Here is a 16,253-nt window from a genome sequence, read left to right as displayed (position 1 = left end):
TGTGGCCACTGATGAGAAAGGGACAAGGCCAGAGACCAGTTAGGGCAGTCAAAGGAGGACAGCCTGGAGGTGATGTAGTCTCCGCCCCAGGATGTAAGCTCCATGAGGGCAGAGCTTTTTGCTTGGTTTGTTTAGGATATCTCAAGCACCTAGAACAAAGTGTGGCACACAGTAGGTGCTCAAATATTTGTTTAACAAACAATAGGCTGAAGTAGAGTAATGCTGGAGGAGATTAAAGGGAGAGACAGATGGGGAGAAAATTTAGGAAGTGGAGTGGATAGGCCTTGGTAATCTTTCTTGAAACCTTCTTTAAAATATCTTTATTGATTTAAACAGTCATGCTCCTTTGTGTTTTTTTCTCTAATACATCTATTTGATTAGATATAAAATATCTAAGTTATTTTCAAATAAAACGTTTGCTTTTTTTAAGTGTACAATCAATGTTTTTTAGTAAATTTTTAAAGTTCTGTAACCATCACCGTAATCCAGTTTTAGGATATTGCCACCACCTCAGAAAGTTCCCTTGTGTGTGTAATCCCTGCTTCCACCCCTAGACCCAGGCAATGATGCCTCTGCTGTTCTCTTCTACAGATTTGACTTTTCTAAATATTTCAAATAAATGGAAACATACAATATGTTATCTTCTGCGTCTGGCTTCTTTTACATAGCATAATGTTTTTGAGGTTTATTATTTTTCAATAGCGAATTCCTTTTTATTGAATAGCATACCATTTTATATATATCTTATTTTGTTTATCCACTTACCAGTGGTGGACATTTGCACTGTCCCCACATTTTGTCTACTATGAATGATGCTGCTATGAACATTCATATACAAGTCTTTGAGTGGACAGGCAGAGGCCTTGTAAATTTTGATTAGATGTAGGAGGCGGTGAGAAAATGGAGGGGTCGAGGAAGATTCCCACATTTCAGGCTTAGAAAACTGGATGGTTGATGATACAATTTGCTGAAATGGGGAAGACCAGATGAGAAACAGCTTTGCTGGGAAAGGTGACCTCAGTCAGGGGCAAATGCCCATGAGGCAGGAGCAGGTTTTCCTAGTAGGCAGGTGGACACATGGGTCTGGAAATTACTTTCCTCAAAATGTCTACCAAAGGCCTTTTTTTTCTGAGCAGCCTGTTTCATGTTTGACTATTCCTCTGTAACTTTGGCTCTTCACTATATAAATCTGACCAAAGAGGAAATTCAAAAAATATCACATCAAATATTCACTTTGGTTTACAAAATAATTATAATAACATCTATTTGTTCAACATTTCCTTTTTTTAAAAATGTGTTAAAATACACATAAAAGTTACTATCTTAACCATTTTTGACTGTATAGTCAGTGGCATTAAATACATTCACATTGCTGTGCTGTCATCACCGCCATCCATGTTCAGAACTATTTCATCTTCCCAAACTGAAACTCTGTACTTACTAAACAATAACTCCCCATTTCTCTGCCCACCTCCCCAGCCCCTACCAACCACCATTCTGCTTTGTTTCTATAAATTTCGTTACTCTAGGTACGTAAGTGGAATTATACAGTATTTGTTCTTTTGTGACTGCCTTCTTCACTTAGCATAAAATCAAGGTTTATCCATGTTGTAGCATGTGACATGATTTCCTTCCTTTTTAAGGCTGAACGATATTCTGTTGTGTACACACCACATTTGCTTATCCATTTATCTGTTGACGGACATTTGCTTGGGTGCTTCTACCTTTGCATATTGTCTGCTCTGAACATGGGTGTACAAATATCTCTTTGAGTCCCTCCTTTCTCAGCATGTCCTTTCAAGAAATTAAAAGATATACAAGTCGACAGATCTTTACCATACTTTAACTCAGGCAAGCTGTAATACAGAATCACTTGTGATCACAGGACCAGTTCAAGATCACAATGACAAATATCCATCTGCACTGAGTGAGCCTAGAACTTTCTCCAGCTTTAAGAGACAATGGGTATCACTGGACTTTTCTTAAACTCCAGACCTACAATGCAGCAAATGGCTCTTTTTTTCTTATTTAGGATTTTGGTGATACTACCTTAAATCAACCAGTACTTGAGCCTGAAATTCTCTTATAAAATTCTTTTCTTTTCCTGATAATCCATAGCATGCTGAAAGTGACCTTGTTCTGTTTGATTTTGTGATAAAAGTGTTCAGTGAGAACTTCTTGATGCATTTAATGTTTTCTGTAGGATGCCAGGTCAGGCAGGTCTGCCCTGATGCAGTTGAATTTACCAGGGCAGCACTTATCAGAATGAAGTTATGGCATGGAGTCAGGATGTCACATCTGATGGCAGAGAAAGAGATTAGACACATGCCAGCAGACATCAGAGAGAGGCTTTAAAGGAAGAGGCAAGCTTCGTCCTAGCTCTGTTAACTTGTATCTGCCTCTTAAAACTATCCCGCTCTCCACTCATGAGCAGAGCAGGCAGTTCATGGAAAATACTGGAACAGGGTGATATTTCCGCTCTCCCATGCTCATGAGAGACTGATAAGCGTTGCCAGGAATTAAGATAATAAAATCAGCAAGCTTAAATAGTCATAAACATCAGAAAACATAATCATAAAAGATGTGGCAACAAGCAGGCAAATCCACAGAAAAGTCCAACACTCCAAGCAAGGCCCTGAATCTCAGCACCACTGGGGAAGAGAAGCCATGAGGGTCTGGGTATAAAACGGCACTCTGCCTCCGCTGGCTGGCTATTTCTTCTGTGGTCTCCAAGCTCTAGGTCCTGGAAGCTGAGGGAATGCCACAGCTTCCTGGAACGCCCTCCCAGATGCCCCACCCTCAAATGGTATGGAGGGCGAGGCAAGAAATTAAACACAAGCTATCATCAATGGTAGAAAGAGAGGAGATCAAAAAAAGTAAGACAAAACAAAGAAACCATGGATCTCAGCCAGGCCTCACTCCCTGCGTATGTGCCTCATTGGCAGAGTTGCGGCCGCTCACAGGCTGGAGGTGGTTCCACTAATATGAGGCCCAAGGGCAGAGGCTCATTTATACTCAAGGCCCTCGAGGTCCTGTTACATAGGCAATAAAGCTACCTCACCTATTTCTGGATGGCACCGGCATCTGTGAAATAGCAGCTGAGAACCATAGAAGCCTTGGCTTCCCTTTAAGGGAAGAAGTCCTCTCTAAGTCAATGGTTCTAACTCCATGCACCTCTGAACCACCTGGCATGCTTTGAAAGCAGAGGCCCAGGACCAACCCCAAACCAACTGAGTCATAATTTCGGGGGATATCCCAGGCATTGTTATTTTTAAAACTCTGCAGATGATTCCCATGTGCAGCTAAGTTGAGAACCACAGCTGTCAGTCGACTAGGAATTCCAGCTACATAAAATTAAGAAGCATTATCAGTTAACACTGCATACATTTCATAAGGCTACACAGAGGTTCTTCCAAAGAAATACAACTCAGGAAGCTGTATTAGTTAGCATGGGCTGCCATAACCAAATACTACAAACTGGGTGTCTTGAACAACAGAAGTTAATTTTCTCAAAGTTCTAGAAGCTGAAAGTTCAAGATGCCAACACTTCTGGTTTCCCCGGAGACTTTTCTCCTCAGCTTGCAGATGACCATCTTTTCACTGTGTCCTCAAGTGGTCCTTCCTCTGTGTGCATCCCTAGTACCTCTTTGAATATCAAATTTCTTTTTATAAGGACGTGAGTCATACTGGCTTAAGACTCACCCTAAGGGCCTCTTTTAACTTAATCACCCTTTTAAAGGCCCTAGCTCCAAATAAAGTCACATTCTGAGGTACTTGGGGTTAGGACTTTAATTTCTGAATTATTTTTTGGGGGGTGGACACAATTCAGCCTATAACAAGTTTTTTAGATGAAGGAGGCTTTCTTAAATAAACTTTTCGACTTCGCAAATACCAAAGGTTTATTTACATAAAGTCAGAAGTTCCTGATCAGTAAGCTAGCCTGCCTGTAAGAAAAAGAGTACTTTTTAAATGCTGAGCACCCACGTGGTAAGCGTCTGTAGGCCCACAGAGAAAATGCTCTTTTAAATGGCTAGAATTAATACCAGGAAGTAGCTCACCTATTTTTAAAAGTCCAGCTCATTATCTTCAACTGCTAGGAAACGAGAGCCAAACATATTTGGTATGTATAGCCCAGATAAAAAATTGTTTGAACAGTCAGAAAAAGTGTCTCAAAATGTCAGCTTTTGGGGTAAGGCAGGTGTCATGACTCAAATTCCTATAGAAACCGAGAAGGTAACTGGATGAAGTAAGCCAAGGGGATTGGGGTGCCTGGAGAACTCAAGCCCCATCTAAAGGGCCTTGTGGAAAGTGGGTCCACTGTTACTTGAGCTCTCAACTTCTCAAAAAAACAGCTGGACATCTGGGTTTTTATGTTAAAATTTCCAGTTTTTAAATGTTTAATTCAAATGAAAAACACCGCCATTCTGTGGGCCAAATAAAACAGCTTCAGGAGAGATTGGGCTGTTTGCTGTCGGTTACTGCCTCTGATGTAAAGCCACAGGGAGACCTGGCAAGTTATGTGACTTCACAACCACCTTCTCTGGAATTCATCTTGAAAAGTAAGGGGGATTTATAAGAGTTTTTTGAAAGCCAGGTATGTAATTCTTTTATTTTCTGTTGGAGAAAATGCAGGGTCCCCAAGTCCAATGAGCCTTCAAGCACAGAATCAAGGAGTCCTAAGACCCTAGCAGCTAAACAGGAGCATGTCAGCTCCACTCGCTCCTTCCCTCCTCCTCGAGTTTCCAGCTGACAAAAGATCACTTAGAATGAATTTAGCTGGTTTAAAATTTTTGATTTGGAACTAAGGAAAACACCATAATCCATGCATGATTTTCAAGTGTTTTCTAGATTGCCAGAGATTTATATAGTGACTTAAAACAACAAATCTCAAAGTCCCCTTGCAGGATCAGACACCTCTCTAGAAGCAAGGAGGCATTGGAGGGGTAGGGGACATTTTAAGTGTATTCTAGCCCTGAAATCTAGAGACATGGCACTGGGCTCATTTCGGACTAACCAACTCTGAGAATCAATTTCTCTGTTCTTCAGTTGGATTATAAAGACCTTGGGATTTTTTCGACCTTAAAGTCTATTATTCTAGTTACCAAATTAAAACATTAGTTTCAATTCTGTAAGCAGTTATGAAAGGCACCAAGAAATGACAAAAATCAGCTTGGCCAAATCACTTAAACTGCATCTAAGTTTTCATATTGCTAGTTAACTTGATTGTGTTGGATGGAGCTGTCAAACTCAACATTAGTGAAACACCTGGATGTTTTCAAATGCCAGGAGTTTTATAAATGCATAGAACACAGTAGTAAGGGATAACTATTGAAACCACAGTAGGCATGATTCTTTAAGAGGAAAGTATACTTGAAATCTCAAGCACTGAAAGCAACTGGATAATGAAAAGTGACGCTAGTTTTATGGCTTCACCGTGGACTGCTGTGGTAGGTAGAATTCTAAAGATGGCCCCGAGATTCTTATCTCCTGGTCATTCAATCAAACATTAATTTAAGTACTACTGTGAAGGGAGTTTGCAGATGCAATTAAAGTCCCAAGTCCCTTGACCTTAAGATACAGAGATTATCTGGGTAAGTATGACTCAACCAGGTGAATCTTTTTAAAAGCAGTTTTTGTTGTTGTTGTTGTTTTTGTTTGTTTGTTTGTTTTCTGGCTGATAGAAGAAGAAGAAGTCAGAGAGATTCAGAGCATGAGAGGAATTCAATGCGTTTTGCAGGCTTGAAGATGGGAGGGCCACAGAAGAAGGAATGCAGTCTGCCTCTAGGAGCAGAGAGCTGCCCAAAGTGACAGCCAGTAAGGAAACCACAGGAACGGAATTCAATCAAAAACCTGAATGAGCTAGGAAGTGAATTCTGAGCCTTCAGATAAGAACTGAGCCCAGCCAACACCTTCATGGCAGCCTTGTGAGATCCTAAGCAGAGAGCAACTGAGTCATCTGGGACTTCTGACCTACAGAACTCTGAGCTGATTTAAGATGCTATGTTTGTGGTAATTTGTTACAGCAATAGAAAATACAACTGCTGATACCAAATGTTGAGAAGTTCATGGAGCAACTGGAACTGGATTGTAAAATTGTGCAACCACTTTGGACAATGGTATGAAACTTTCTTATAAGGCAAACATACATACATCAACCCTGTGATCTAGCAGTTCACTCCTAAGTATTTACCAAGAGAAATAAAAACATACGTCTGCAAAAAGACTTGTACGCTAATATCCATTGCGGCACTATTCATAATAGTCCCAAACTGGACACAGCCCAAATGTCCATCAACAGGAGAATGGATGAACAAGAACTACTAATATATGGAACAACATGAAGTTCAAAAATATGTTGAGTAAAAAATACCAACACAAAAGGGCACATAATGTGTTATGTCGTTTATAAGAAGTTCTAAAATAGGCAAAAGTAATCTATGGTGAAATAAATCAGAACAGTAGATGTCTTGGGGTGGGGGATGGACTGAGAAGGGGCACAGGGAACTTTTTGGGGAGACGAAAGGGTCTATATCTTGATAGAGGGGTGAATTATATAGGTGTATACATTTGTCAGGACTCATGGAACTGTAGTACTTAAGATTCATACATTTTAGTTTATAAATGATCTCTCAATATAAATGTATTAAAAAGCAAATTAAAAGTAATTTGAGCTCGTATGTTATAGACTTGTTATCATCATGGTGTTAATGATTCTCTCCTAGGATTATCCATTTAAAAGCAGACAGGACAAGAATTAACCCAGAGACCAGTCCCTAATAGATTCATATGGGCCCCTAAGCAGCTGGATGAAAGATTGTTGGGCAATGGGGCCTCAAATCCCTCTACATAATCAAATAGTCCTTCGAAGGACTACTATGGATTTACTTTGTGCCAAGTCCAAAACACTAACAGGTGAATGGTGAAGATGCTGATGGTGCTGGAGCTGCCCAAGCAACAAGGGCTTTCGAAGGGAGTTAGGTGCACGGGGCCAAGTGGCAGTGCCTTGAGACTCCCATGTGAGGCAGATGGAGCAGGTGGAGCTGCCGGCTCTCAAATCTGATGTCCAAGGGACAGCAACCAGCAGGGGTGGCCTCCATGTGACACCCAGCATACTGAGCACTAAGGGCCTCTGGGGATATTGCTGTGCGGCTACACTCTTGGTTTCTTTAGCATCAACACACTGGGGAATATATGTATGTTGAATGAGCTGCTTCAGTTAAAATGAACTCATCTTTTCTTAATGAAAGACACTTCTCAATCCCATAGAAATTTCACTGGATTCTGAAAACTCATACTTTGGTGTTTGCAAAAGGGCTCTAAACAGAGCCGACAATTGTAGGCTAAAATTTTCTTGGTTTGACTCACACGTGATTCTAAACCAAAATGACCAATTGGAGAAGTGATGCTTTACAATGTGGGCTCCACCTTTTCCAAGGAGCTCAACAGTTAGACAGTGGGGGGCGGTGAAGGACTCATAGTTGTGGGGTCTGCCTGTTTGACAAGGTGTATTGGGTCTGTCACTGGCCTCTGTCTTCCAAGAGTTCCACCTGTAAATAGGAAGTAATAGGTCTCGGCCTTCTCCAGAGAGGAAGTTGCTGCTAGGGAGAGGGGAGGTGGGCTGAAGGACGGGCCTTCTGTATTTACAATGAGAGCTAAAATGGGACAATTTCATCAGAGGGGACATTGGAACCACGCTTTGCTGTTAGGTGGCCAACCAGAGAATGAAAAAAGAGATCCGAATGAGATGTTAGATGAGACTTTTTTTTTTTTTTTCGTTTTGTTTAATCATAATAATGACTTGAAAAGGCTTTACCAGTGAGTTACTAATGGATTTGGCTATATACACCACTACTTAGTTACAAATTCCCTAGGTTTTTCCCAAAAAGGTTTACTAAAAAATGATACAAAGTGCCATTGAATCAAGGGTTTGTTTGTTTGTTTGTTTTTATGTAAATGTGATATATCTAACTTGTCAGTTTTACAATCTGCTTGATTTTTATACTGAGAAGTGTCTGATATTTTGGCTTTGAGGGGAACTGAGACTATTCACCCAAAGCTGCTTTTCCATCCTGAAGTGCTTATGTCAGCCACTATGTACTTGGATCCTACCAGTCACACACACACATGGTGAGGGGGTTGGAAGAACGTTCCCATAGCATCCTGCAGGAATGCTTGACATAACACTTACTACACTATTATAATTCACTTTTTAGGTTTGTTTGTATCTCTCACTTGAAAATGAGGTCTTTGATGGTATGCAATAATTTGTCTTATTTATCCTCCATTCTTAATGCTTCACAGAGTATCTGACATGTAGTAGGTGTAAATAAATAGTTTTAGTCTTGCTATTTCCTGTTATGTTCTCTACAGAGATGAAAATCAGCATTGCACATCTTTTTCTACGTGAAGACTCACTTTGCTCAATCTCATCCAGCCCCATAACCTTTCCTTTGATTTTCTATCTTCAGAATCTCTCTCCAGAGTTCTTACCTCTTCCCCAAAGTAATGACCTGGTTAATTCCACCTAGCGCAGTGAACATAAGTCACCAAGGCTTGAGATTTGACAACCTGTAATTTGGTGCTTGGCTTCTCATCTGCACAGTCTGGGGAAGCTAAGCAGATGTGATTCATGCATTCCTAATTTTCACAGTTTTTGTGGAATTGTGGATATTTATTATAAATGTATGAAAAAGCCCTTGGTAACTGCAAAAAAGGTATGGTTATCAGCTGTACTTCATCAGTGTGGAAATGGTTCAGAGATGAAGTGATCTGCATTCAACAGCATATCTAAATCCAAAACCAGTGGTGTCCCCACAGCCCGGTGAACTTAACTGAACTCCACAAGGACAGGACCAATTTCAGGAGCATCCCACATGACCACAAGGGAAGACCTAGGTGGCACTGATCTTAGAACATGTGTCCTTGGGAGGGGTCCTGAAACCAGCCCAGTCTGCAGGGGACCAGGTGCTCACTACTAGCTCGACTTACTTGTTGGGCCTGGAGACAGTTTGTTATCTTTGCATTTCTGTATCAGGAAATCCAATAGTCACAGAGCTGGGAAGCAGGCTTCCTCTATAATTAGCACAACAGGCCAATGGATGTCACTGTTGCACCACAGAAACAGAATCTCAACCCCAGGGGACCTTGAACAGAAGCACTCTCATTATTTGGTTACTTTAACAGAACAGAGCATACCTGGAACCGAAAGGAAACTATTTTAAGTGGGATTGTAATTAATATTCCATTTTTAATTTTTAGAGCTAGTAATGAACAGGGACATTTAGGTTTAGTTAAAGTAAATCATTTAAGTTAAGGCAAATAGCTTTGAACAGAGTGGGTAGCTTCAAATGAATGTCTGTGTCACTTACCAAGAGAAAAGATAACAAAATGAATCAGACCAGGTCCTCTGACTTCAAATGTCGTATTTCTTTTATTTTCCATGACTGCCTTTCCTTTCACAATTAGCCGATGTGCAAAATTATTTAAAAGATACACATGCTGATACTTTGAGTGAGACCTCTCATGTATCAATAGCCAAGCATAAACATTTTGGAAGGGACTTCTAATCTTATCCTAGTATAATGATCAAAGGAAGAAATACATTTATTAAGCACTCATTTTGTACCAGGAATTGTGCTGGTACAAAATTCTTTAAGGTAAGTGTTATTATTTACATTTTTCATATGGGAAAATTGGGGCTCAGCAAGAGTAAATGACGTTTCCAATTATACAGCTGACAACATAAATGCAAGTCCATGTCCACTGGCCTGCAAAGCCACTTTACTTTCCAGTGTGCTCCAATTTAGTCCATGCATTCATTGACAGCCCACTGTGCATCCACCACTGGATACTACAATGAATATGATGCCATCTTGCCCCCAGAAAACTCGATAAGGTCTTTGGCAATTATACTGCAGCACAGAGTGAGAAGGGCTCTTGCCAGGTGCTATGTAACTAAGTGAGAGGTCAGAAAAGGCCTAGAGGAAGTAACCTCTAAATTGAGATCTGAAGAGCGAATAAAATATGGCAGGCAAAGGGGAATATAAGTCGAGGGTGTTTTATCATGAGGAATATCTAGTACCTAGGCATAAAGTGGAGAAATATTATGGTTACCTGTAATTTAATCTTAAAGAAGATTTTTTAAAGAAATAATCTGTTCCTTTTAAATTGGAGTGAGTGTGAACTATGATATTAATAACCTATTGCCCAGTAGTAGTTTCTAAGGAGAACCATAGTCCAAGCCTTGTCTTGGAAACAGTGAGGAGACTCTGGTACCACAAATGTACAAGAAATACCTTCATGGGCTCCTTTGTAGCTGGAACCCAAGCAGGAGCAACAGGAATATGGAATGAAGGACACCCCACGGGCTCTCTTTGTATACTTGCTCTCCTTGTATACTCACCCCGAGACCCTGACCCCAGACCACGGAATCCCCAATTCTGCAGGGTTAGAACTGGCCATTGCAGAGGGCACAGCCTATGAGAGTCTCCACATTATAATTTAATGAGCATGAAATTGTGACTGTCTCTCTGTTTTCAGTTCTGGTACAAATTCTTACATTCACAGATAACAGACGTAAACAGCTACTGATGACTACAGTGCTTCTTCTTCCATTCAGCTCCAGAACTCTCTCCCTCCAGCAGTGAGAAAGGAGATCCTGAGAGATAAATACCAATGACATTCCCTGGCAATTCTTACGGACCTTTAGAGCTGTCGGAGGTCACGGGCTAGAATCTTTCTTGGATTTTCTGACGATGAGACCTGTCGCTATTGTCAGACAGGCTTAACTGGCCTTTTTGGACACTTTCTTAAAATATAAATAAATTGGGCAACTAATCCTACACTTTGTATCTTGCTTTTTTTTTTTTGGAGCTTTGAAGTCTAGATATGGAGGAGGAAAGGTTAAGGGAGCAGTCCCAGAGAGAAGTAACAGGAATGTCTGTGTTTATTGTAATGACACTCATAAGATTCAACCCTTAGCCCAGGAACTATCTATCCTCCCTTTTTCCTGCCCAACAGTCATCCTTGGTCTTTGTCACATTTAATATTTTCATATTTTCAGAACATAATGGCAATGCTAAAAAAGAATATAAATTACTGAAATATTTAATAAGTATATATTATACCTATATCCCAGGCTCTGTGTTTGAAGAGACACAATGAATGGTTTAAACAATGAGGCAGAAGAATGGTCTGTGAGGCCTTCAGACTTCACTTGTAGATGCAAAGAACCTGAGACGAAACTAACACTGCAGCTCAGGTGGCTGATATTTGCATGTAATCCTTGGTAAGCTACTCCTATCCCCTCAACAATTTGGAATGTATGAAAATGAAATGTAAATAGTGGTATAATTTTCATTAAAATAATTCCTCCATTTAGTAAGCACTGGGCACCTACTAAGCATAAAGGCTGATGGTAACCTAGTCCACTTCTTTGGGTGAACTCAGTTTCATCAGTTTAATCCCCACTTAGCCAAAGCCATGCAGTAGGATGGGGTGGAAGTTAGACAAACAGAGCTCAAATCCTGGCTTCCCTGCTCACTAGCTGTTTGACTTTGGACTGACCACTTTTTCCCTTCCGAGCTTCAATCTTCTCATTTGCAAAATGGGGATAAGAAGTTGATATGATAGCATTACACAATGGTCACCCTCACTGAGTATTTCTTACATGCTAGACACCAAGAGTGGCACCTTATAACAAGTGTGATAAGCAGTCATCCTTGATTGTTCCTTCTTCTTCATCTCCCATGCCCAAGAGTCACCAAGTCATTTCATTTTATCTCTGAAATATTTCTTGAATCTCTCTCCTACTTCCACTGCCCTAGTTCAGGCCCTCACTATCTCCTGGCCGCCTAAGCCGGCCTCCTTGCTTTCACTCTTGTGCCCTTGAATCCATTCTCTATGTATAAAACCAAAACAATCAGTTTAAACAAAAACATATCACTCCCTCGCTTAAAACCCTTCAATGGCTCCCCACCTCCTAGAATAAAATAAAAGCTCTTAGAATGTCAAAGTCATCCTGTCTGCGTGCCCAGACTTTTAGCATTCTCTGCCCAACATGGAACACACTCTAGGCTTGTTTTTACCTCTGAGTTTTGTCTTATGCTTCATTGTTGCCCATATGACATTGAATTATGCTTCTGTTCAGTGTTCTCACCTCCTCTACTTGCTACCTTGTAAGACTCAGGTCAGATTAGGCAAGTCAGGAAAGCCTTCCTTGATGCCTCCACTTTCCACTCCCAAATTGGGTCAGGAGTTCTCTACTCCTGACCATTACCATGTGCTCCCAGCTCCTGGGAATATCTCCTTCACTGCATTTACCACGCCGATTGGTAATATGTTGACCGATGAGTTCTCCCTCACTAGACTCCTCTTTGAGGCAAAAACCATGTCTTATTCATCCTTATATCCCTATCACCTGGCACAGTTCCTGGCCCACAGAAAAGGCTCAATAAATAAAGTGAGTGAAGGAATGAAGACAGCAATGGGACTCCTCAGTTCATGCTCTTTGCATACACCACACCCAATCTCCAACATGTCACGTGTCTGGAACAGTGGTTCTCGACCAGAGGCAATTTTGCTCCTAGGGACATTTCACAGTGTCTGGAGACATTTGGGTTGTCGCGATTAGGGGCAGAAGGACTGTGCTTCTGGCATCTAGTGGGTAGAGGCCAAGGATGCTGAGCATCCTACAGTGTCCAGGACAGCCCCCACGACAAAGAATTATCCAGTCGAAAATGTTAATAAGAGCCAAGATTGAAAAATCTGGATCTAGAACAGGGTCTGGTACATAGAAGACCTCTATCTAAGATTCCTAATCCTGGACATTAGTGGCACTAGTTGCAGAAGTGATAATCATGCTTAATATCAATCATATAATTTTACAGTATACTGTTTTAAATTTATTGAGTAGTTCTGCATGATGTGAACTCATTTTATAGCATCAGACCTAAGGGAGTTCAGTTCTACTTTTACAGTCATACTTTAAATAAAGCAAAAGTCCTATTCAGGATCAATGGAGTATGATACATGGCCCTCTTCTCCCACTTCTCTCCCAGCACATACACATGATATATCTGTGCCGGGCCAGTGTCCCTGAACAACCAACTAGAATCCCTGGACAGTAGGGGTAAACCTATATTAATTAGCTCACGAGCTATGATGTTGAAATATGTGTGTGTGTGTGTGTGTGTGTGTGTGTGTGTGTGTGTGTGTGTGTGTGTTCAAATGTATTTCTTATCCTGCATGAACTCATAATTTGGAACACCCTCTTTAGGAAGGCCTGGTCTCCCTGAGATCATAAGAAAAATATAAAGATTAAAACTTTTAAGCTGTCAGGTGAGTTTTTAATTAGCCATTTGACATTGCACAGCTGAGGCATTAACCTACGATATGGGACACAGGCTGACCCACTTCTCAGGGGCCTCAAAGTTCCATCAACTATGCATAACAAGTTCACACTGGGCAATTTTTTATCTATGCATGTTCAACCACCTAATATTTGGAGATAGGGTGCATGGTAAAGGAACCTGCCTAGAAGGTATCATAACCAGGACATAAGTTCTAAATTTACCACAGTGACACTTGCCTATAATTCAGCTGCATGACCCCCTGTCTGAACCCTGAGGCGAATTTATGGTCAGTTTCTCCTGGTTATCTTCAGCTCTTCTTTTAGTTGCCCTCTTATCAGTCCAGATGTCTTTTACTTTTGAGAAGAGCCATCTTTCTTGTCTCAGCAACCCCTCTTTCTCTTTATCTAGCTCAAATTATTAAATTGCTAAGACTGACTGCCAACACTGGATATGTTTGCCTCTGTTTAATACACACTGGCAGAGAAGTGGCTATGGACTTCTTTTTGTAAATTTAACACTTAATTCATCCTAGAATACTTAATTCATTCTAGAATTTCTAGGCCGAGATGAAGCATCTTTCTAAGCCTTTTAAAATAGATTTGAGTCCCAGTATAAGTAGGTGTGACCTGCTTTATTCCAGAAATACTATTCAATTAAAAAATAATGGTTTTAGCCACCATTAAAACCACGACCAGATTGAAATTCAAGATTAATGAAATTGGACACTGTGAAACTTTGCCAAGGCCCTGATTTGCTAAACAGATAACTAATGTCCAAAAGTGACAGCTTATGATAGAAAATTTTCCATTGGCTACATTGGCATTAAACATATCTTAAGGGAGTTCAAGCAAATTTGCAATGAAGAGGCTTCTGCTGGTTGTGCTGAGGGCGTGGTGCTCCTTGGCTTAGGCAATTAGTTTATTTATAATTTAAACAAACAGAAAATGCAGCACTAGCCTGCTCTTAGGTTTCCTGATGGCTTGCCAGCCACCCACTCAACTATCTTCTGAATGGCAAAGGCATTACCCATTGCTATGCAGGTGTGGTAGGAAGCCTCAACCCTTTTCAAGCTCAGGAGTTCCCTGGCTTCTTCCTTATTGCTGGATGGTATTATAGACTGAATGTTTGTCTCTCCCCACCCCTAATGTATATGTTGAAGCCCTAACCCCCAGTGTGGCCATATGTGGCTATGGAGACCTCTAAGGAAGTAATTAAGATTAAATAAGGTCATAAGGGTGGGACCCTGATCTAAGAGGATTTGTAGCAGAAAGCTCATTTTCTCTCTTTTTTGCATGCACATTTTTGCATGCACCCAGGAAAGGCCATGTGAAGACATAGTGAGAATGTGGCCACTGCAAGCCAGGAAAAAAAGCTCTCATCAGAAACCAAATCCTGCTGGAACCTTGATCTTGGACCTTCCAGCCTCCAGAACTATGAGAAAATAAATTTCTGTTGCTATGCCACCTAGTAGTGGTATTCCGTTACGGCAGACTGAGCAGACTAATACAAATTATTATTATAAACTGTAGCAAGGAGTGAAAAATCTACCAAGGGTATAATAATTGCCGTCACAGCAATCACCTAATAATTGTCACTGTGTGCATCACAGATTATCAAAATGCTAAATTTTAGAAGTTTAGAAATAGTTCTATTTACAGTTGTATCAAAAAGAATAAAATACCTAGGAATGAATTCAACCAAAGAGGTGAAATACCTGTACACTGAAAACTAAGACATTGATAAAAGACATTGAAGAAGACACAAAGAAATGGGAAGACATTCTGTGCTCATGATTGGAAGGATTATATTGTTAAAATGTCCATACTACCCAAAGCAGTCTATAGATTCAATAAAATCCCTGTCAAAATTCCAACGCCCTTCTTCACAGAAATAGAACAATTCTAAAATTTGTATGGAACCATAAAAGACCTTGAATAGCCAAAACAATCTTGAGAAGAACAAAGCTGGAGACATAACATTTCCTGATTTCAAACTATATTATGACACTATGTAATCAACACAGTATGCTATTGGCATAACAACAGATACACAGATAAATGGAACAGAATAGAGAGCCCAGAAACGAAGCCATTTACATAGGGTCAATTAATTTCTGACAAAGGAGCCAAAAATATATAATGAGGAAAGGATAGTCTCTTCAATAACTGGTGTTAGGAAAACTGGACAGCCACATGCAAAAGAATGAAAGTGGACCACTATCTATCTTACACCATACCTGAAAGTCAATTCAAAATGGATTAATGACTCGAACATAAGACATGAAACCATAAACTCCTAGAAGAAAACATAGAGGGTAAGTCTCTTGATATCGGTCTTTGCAGTGATATTTTTGGATTTGACACCAAGAGCGAAGGAAACAAAAGCAAAAATAAACACGTGGGACTACATCAAACCAGAAAGCTTCAGTTGGTGCAGCAAAGCAAACCATCAAAAACATGAAAAGGCAGCCTGTAGAATGAGAGAAAATATTTGCAAATTATGTATCTGATAAGGGGTTAATATCCAGGATATATAAAGAACTCATACAACTTTATAGCAAATAAATAAATAGATAGATAGATAAATAAATAAATACATAGATAGATAGATAGATAGATAGATAGATAGATAGATAGATAGATAGTGAGCAAAAGAACTAACATTTTTTCAGAGAAAATATTCAAATGGCCAAGTATGTGAAAAGGTGCTCAACATCAGTAATCATCGGGAAAATGCAAATCAAAGTCACAATGAGATATCACCTCACACTTGTTAAAATGGCTATCATCCAAAAGACAAGCAAAAACAAATGTCGGCCAGGATGTGGAGGAAAGGAAATTCTCATGCACTGTTAGTGGGATTATAAAGTGGCACAGCCACTATAGAAAACCATATGGAGGT

At 40.2% G+C, this 16,253-nt stretch overlaps 1 protein-coding gene and 1 long non-coding RNA gene across 6 annotated transcripts in view; one reads left to right on the top strand and one right to left on the bottom strand.

Moving 5' to 3' along the window:
• Positions 1-6,276, top strand: part of LOC111739984 — a 16,164-nt gene extending 9,888 nt beyond the window's left edge. Inside the window, exon 2 of the long non-coding RNA XR_002780433.1 lies at positions 5,738-6,276. This is a non-coding gene — a long non-coding RNA (uncharacterized LOC111739984). The remainder of the gene's footprint in view (positions 1-5,737) is intronic.
• Positions 1-16,253, bottom strand: part of SHROOM3 (shroom family member 3) — a 163,705-nt gene that overhangs the window by 93,784 nt on the left and 53,668 nt on the right. The gene's annotated exons all lie outside the window — the stretch shown is intronic.

The sequence above is a fragment of the Pteropus vampyrus genome, unplaced genomic scaffold (genome assembly GCF_000151845.1).
Source record: "Pteropus vampyrus isolate Shadow unplaced genomic scaffold, Pvam_2.0 Scaffold56, whole genome shotgun sequence".
Taxonomy (NCBI): Eukaryota; Metazoa; Chordata; class Mammalia; order Chiroptera; family Pteropodidae; genus Pteropus; species Pteropus vampyrus.
Note: the sequence above shows the minus strand (reverse complement) of the source record. Positions and strands in the feature narration are given on the sequence as shown.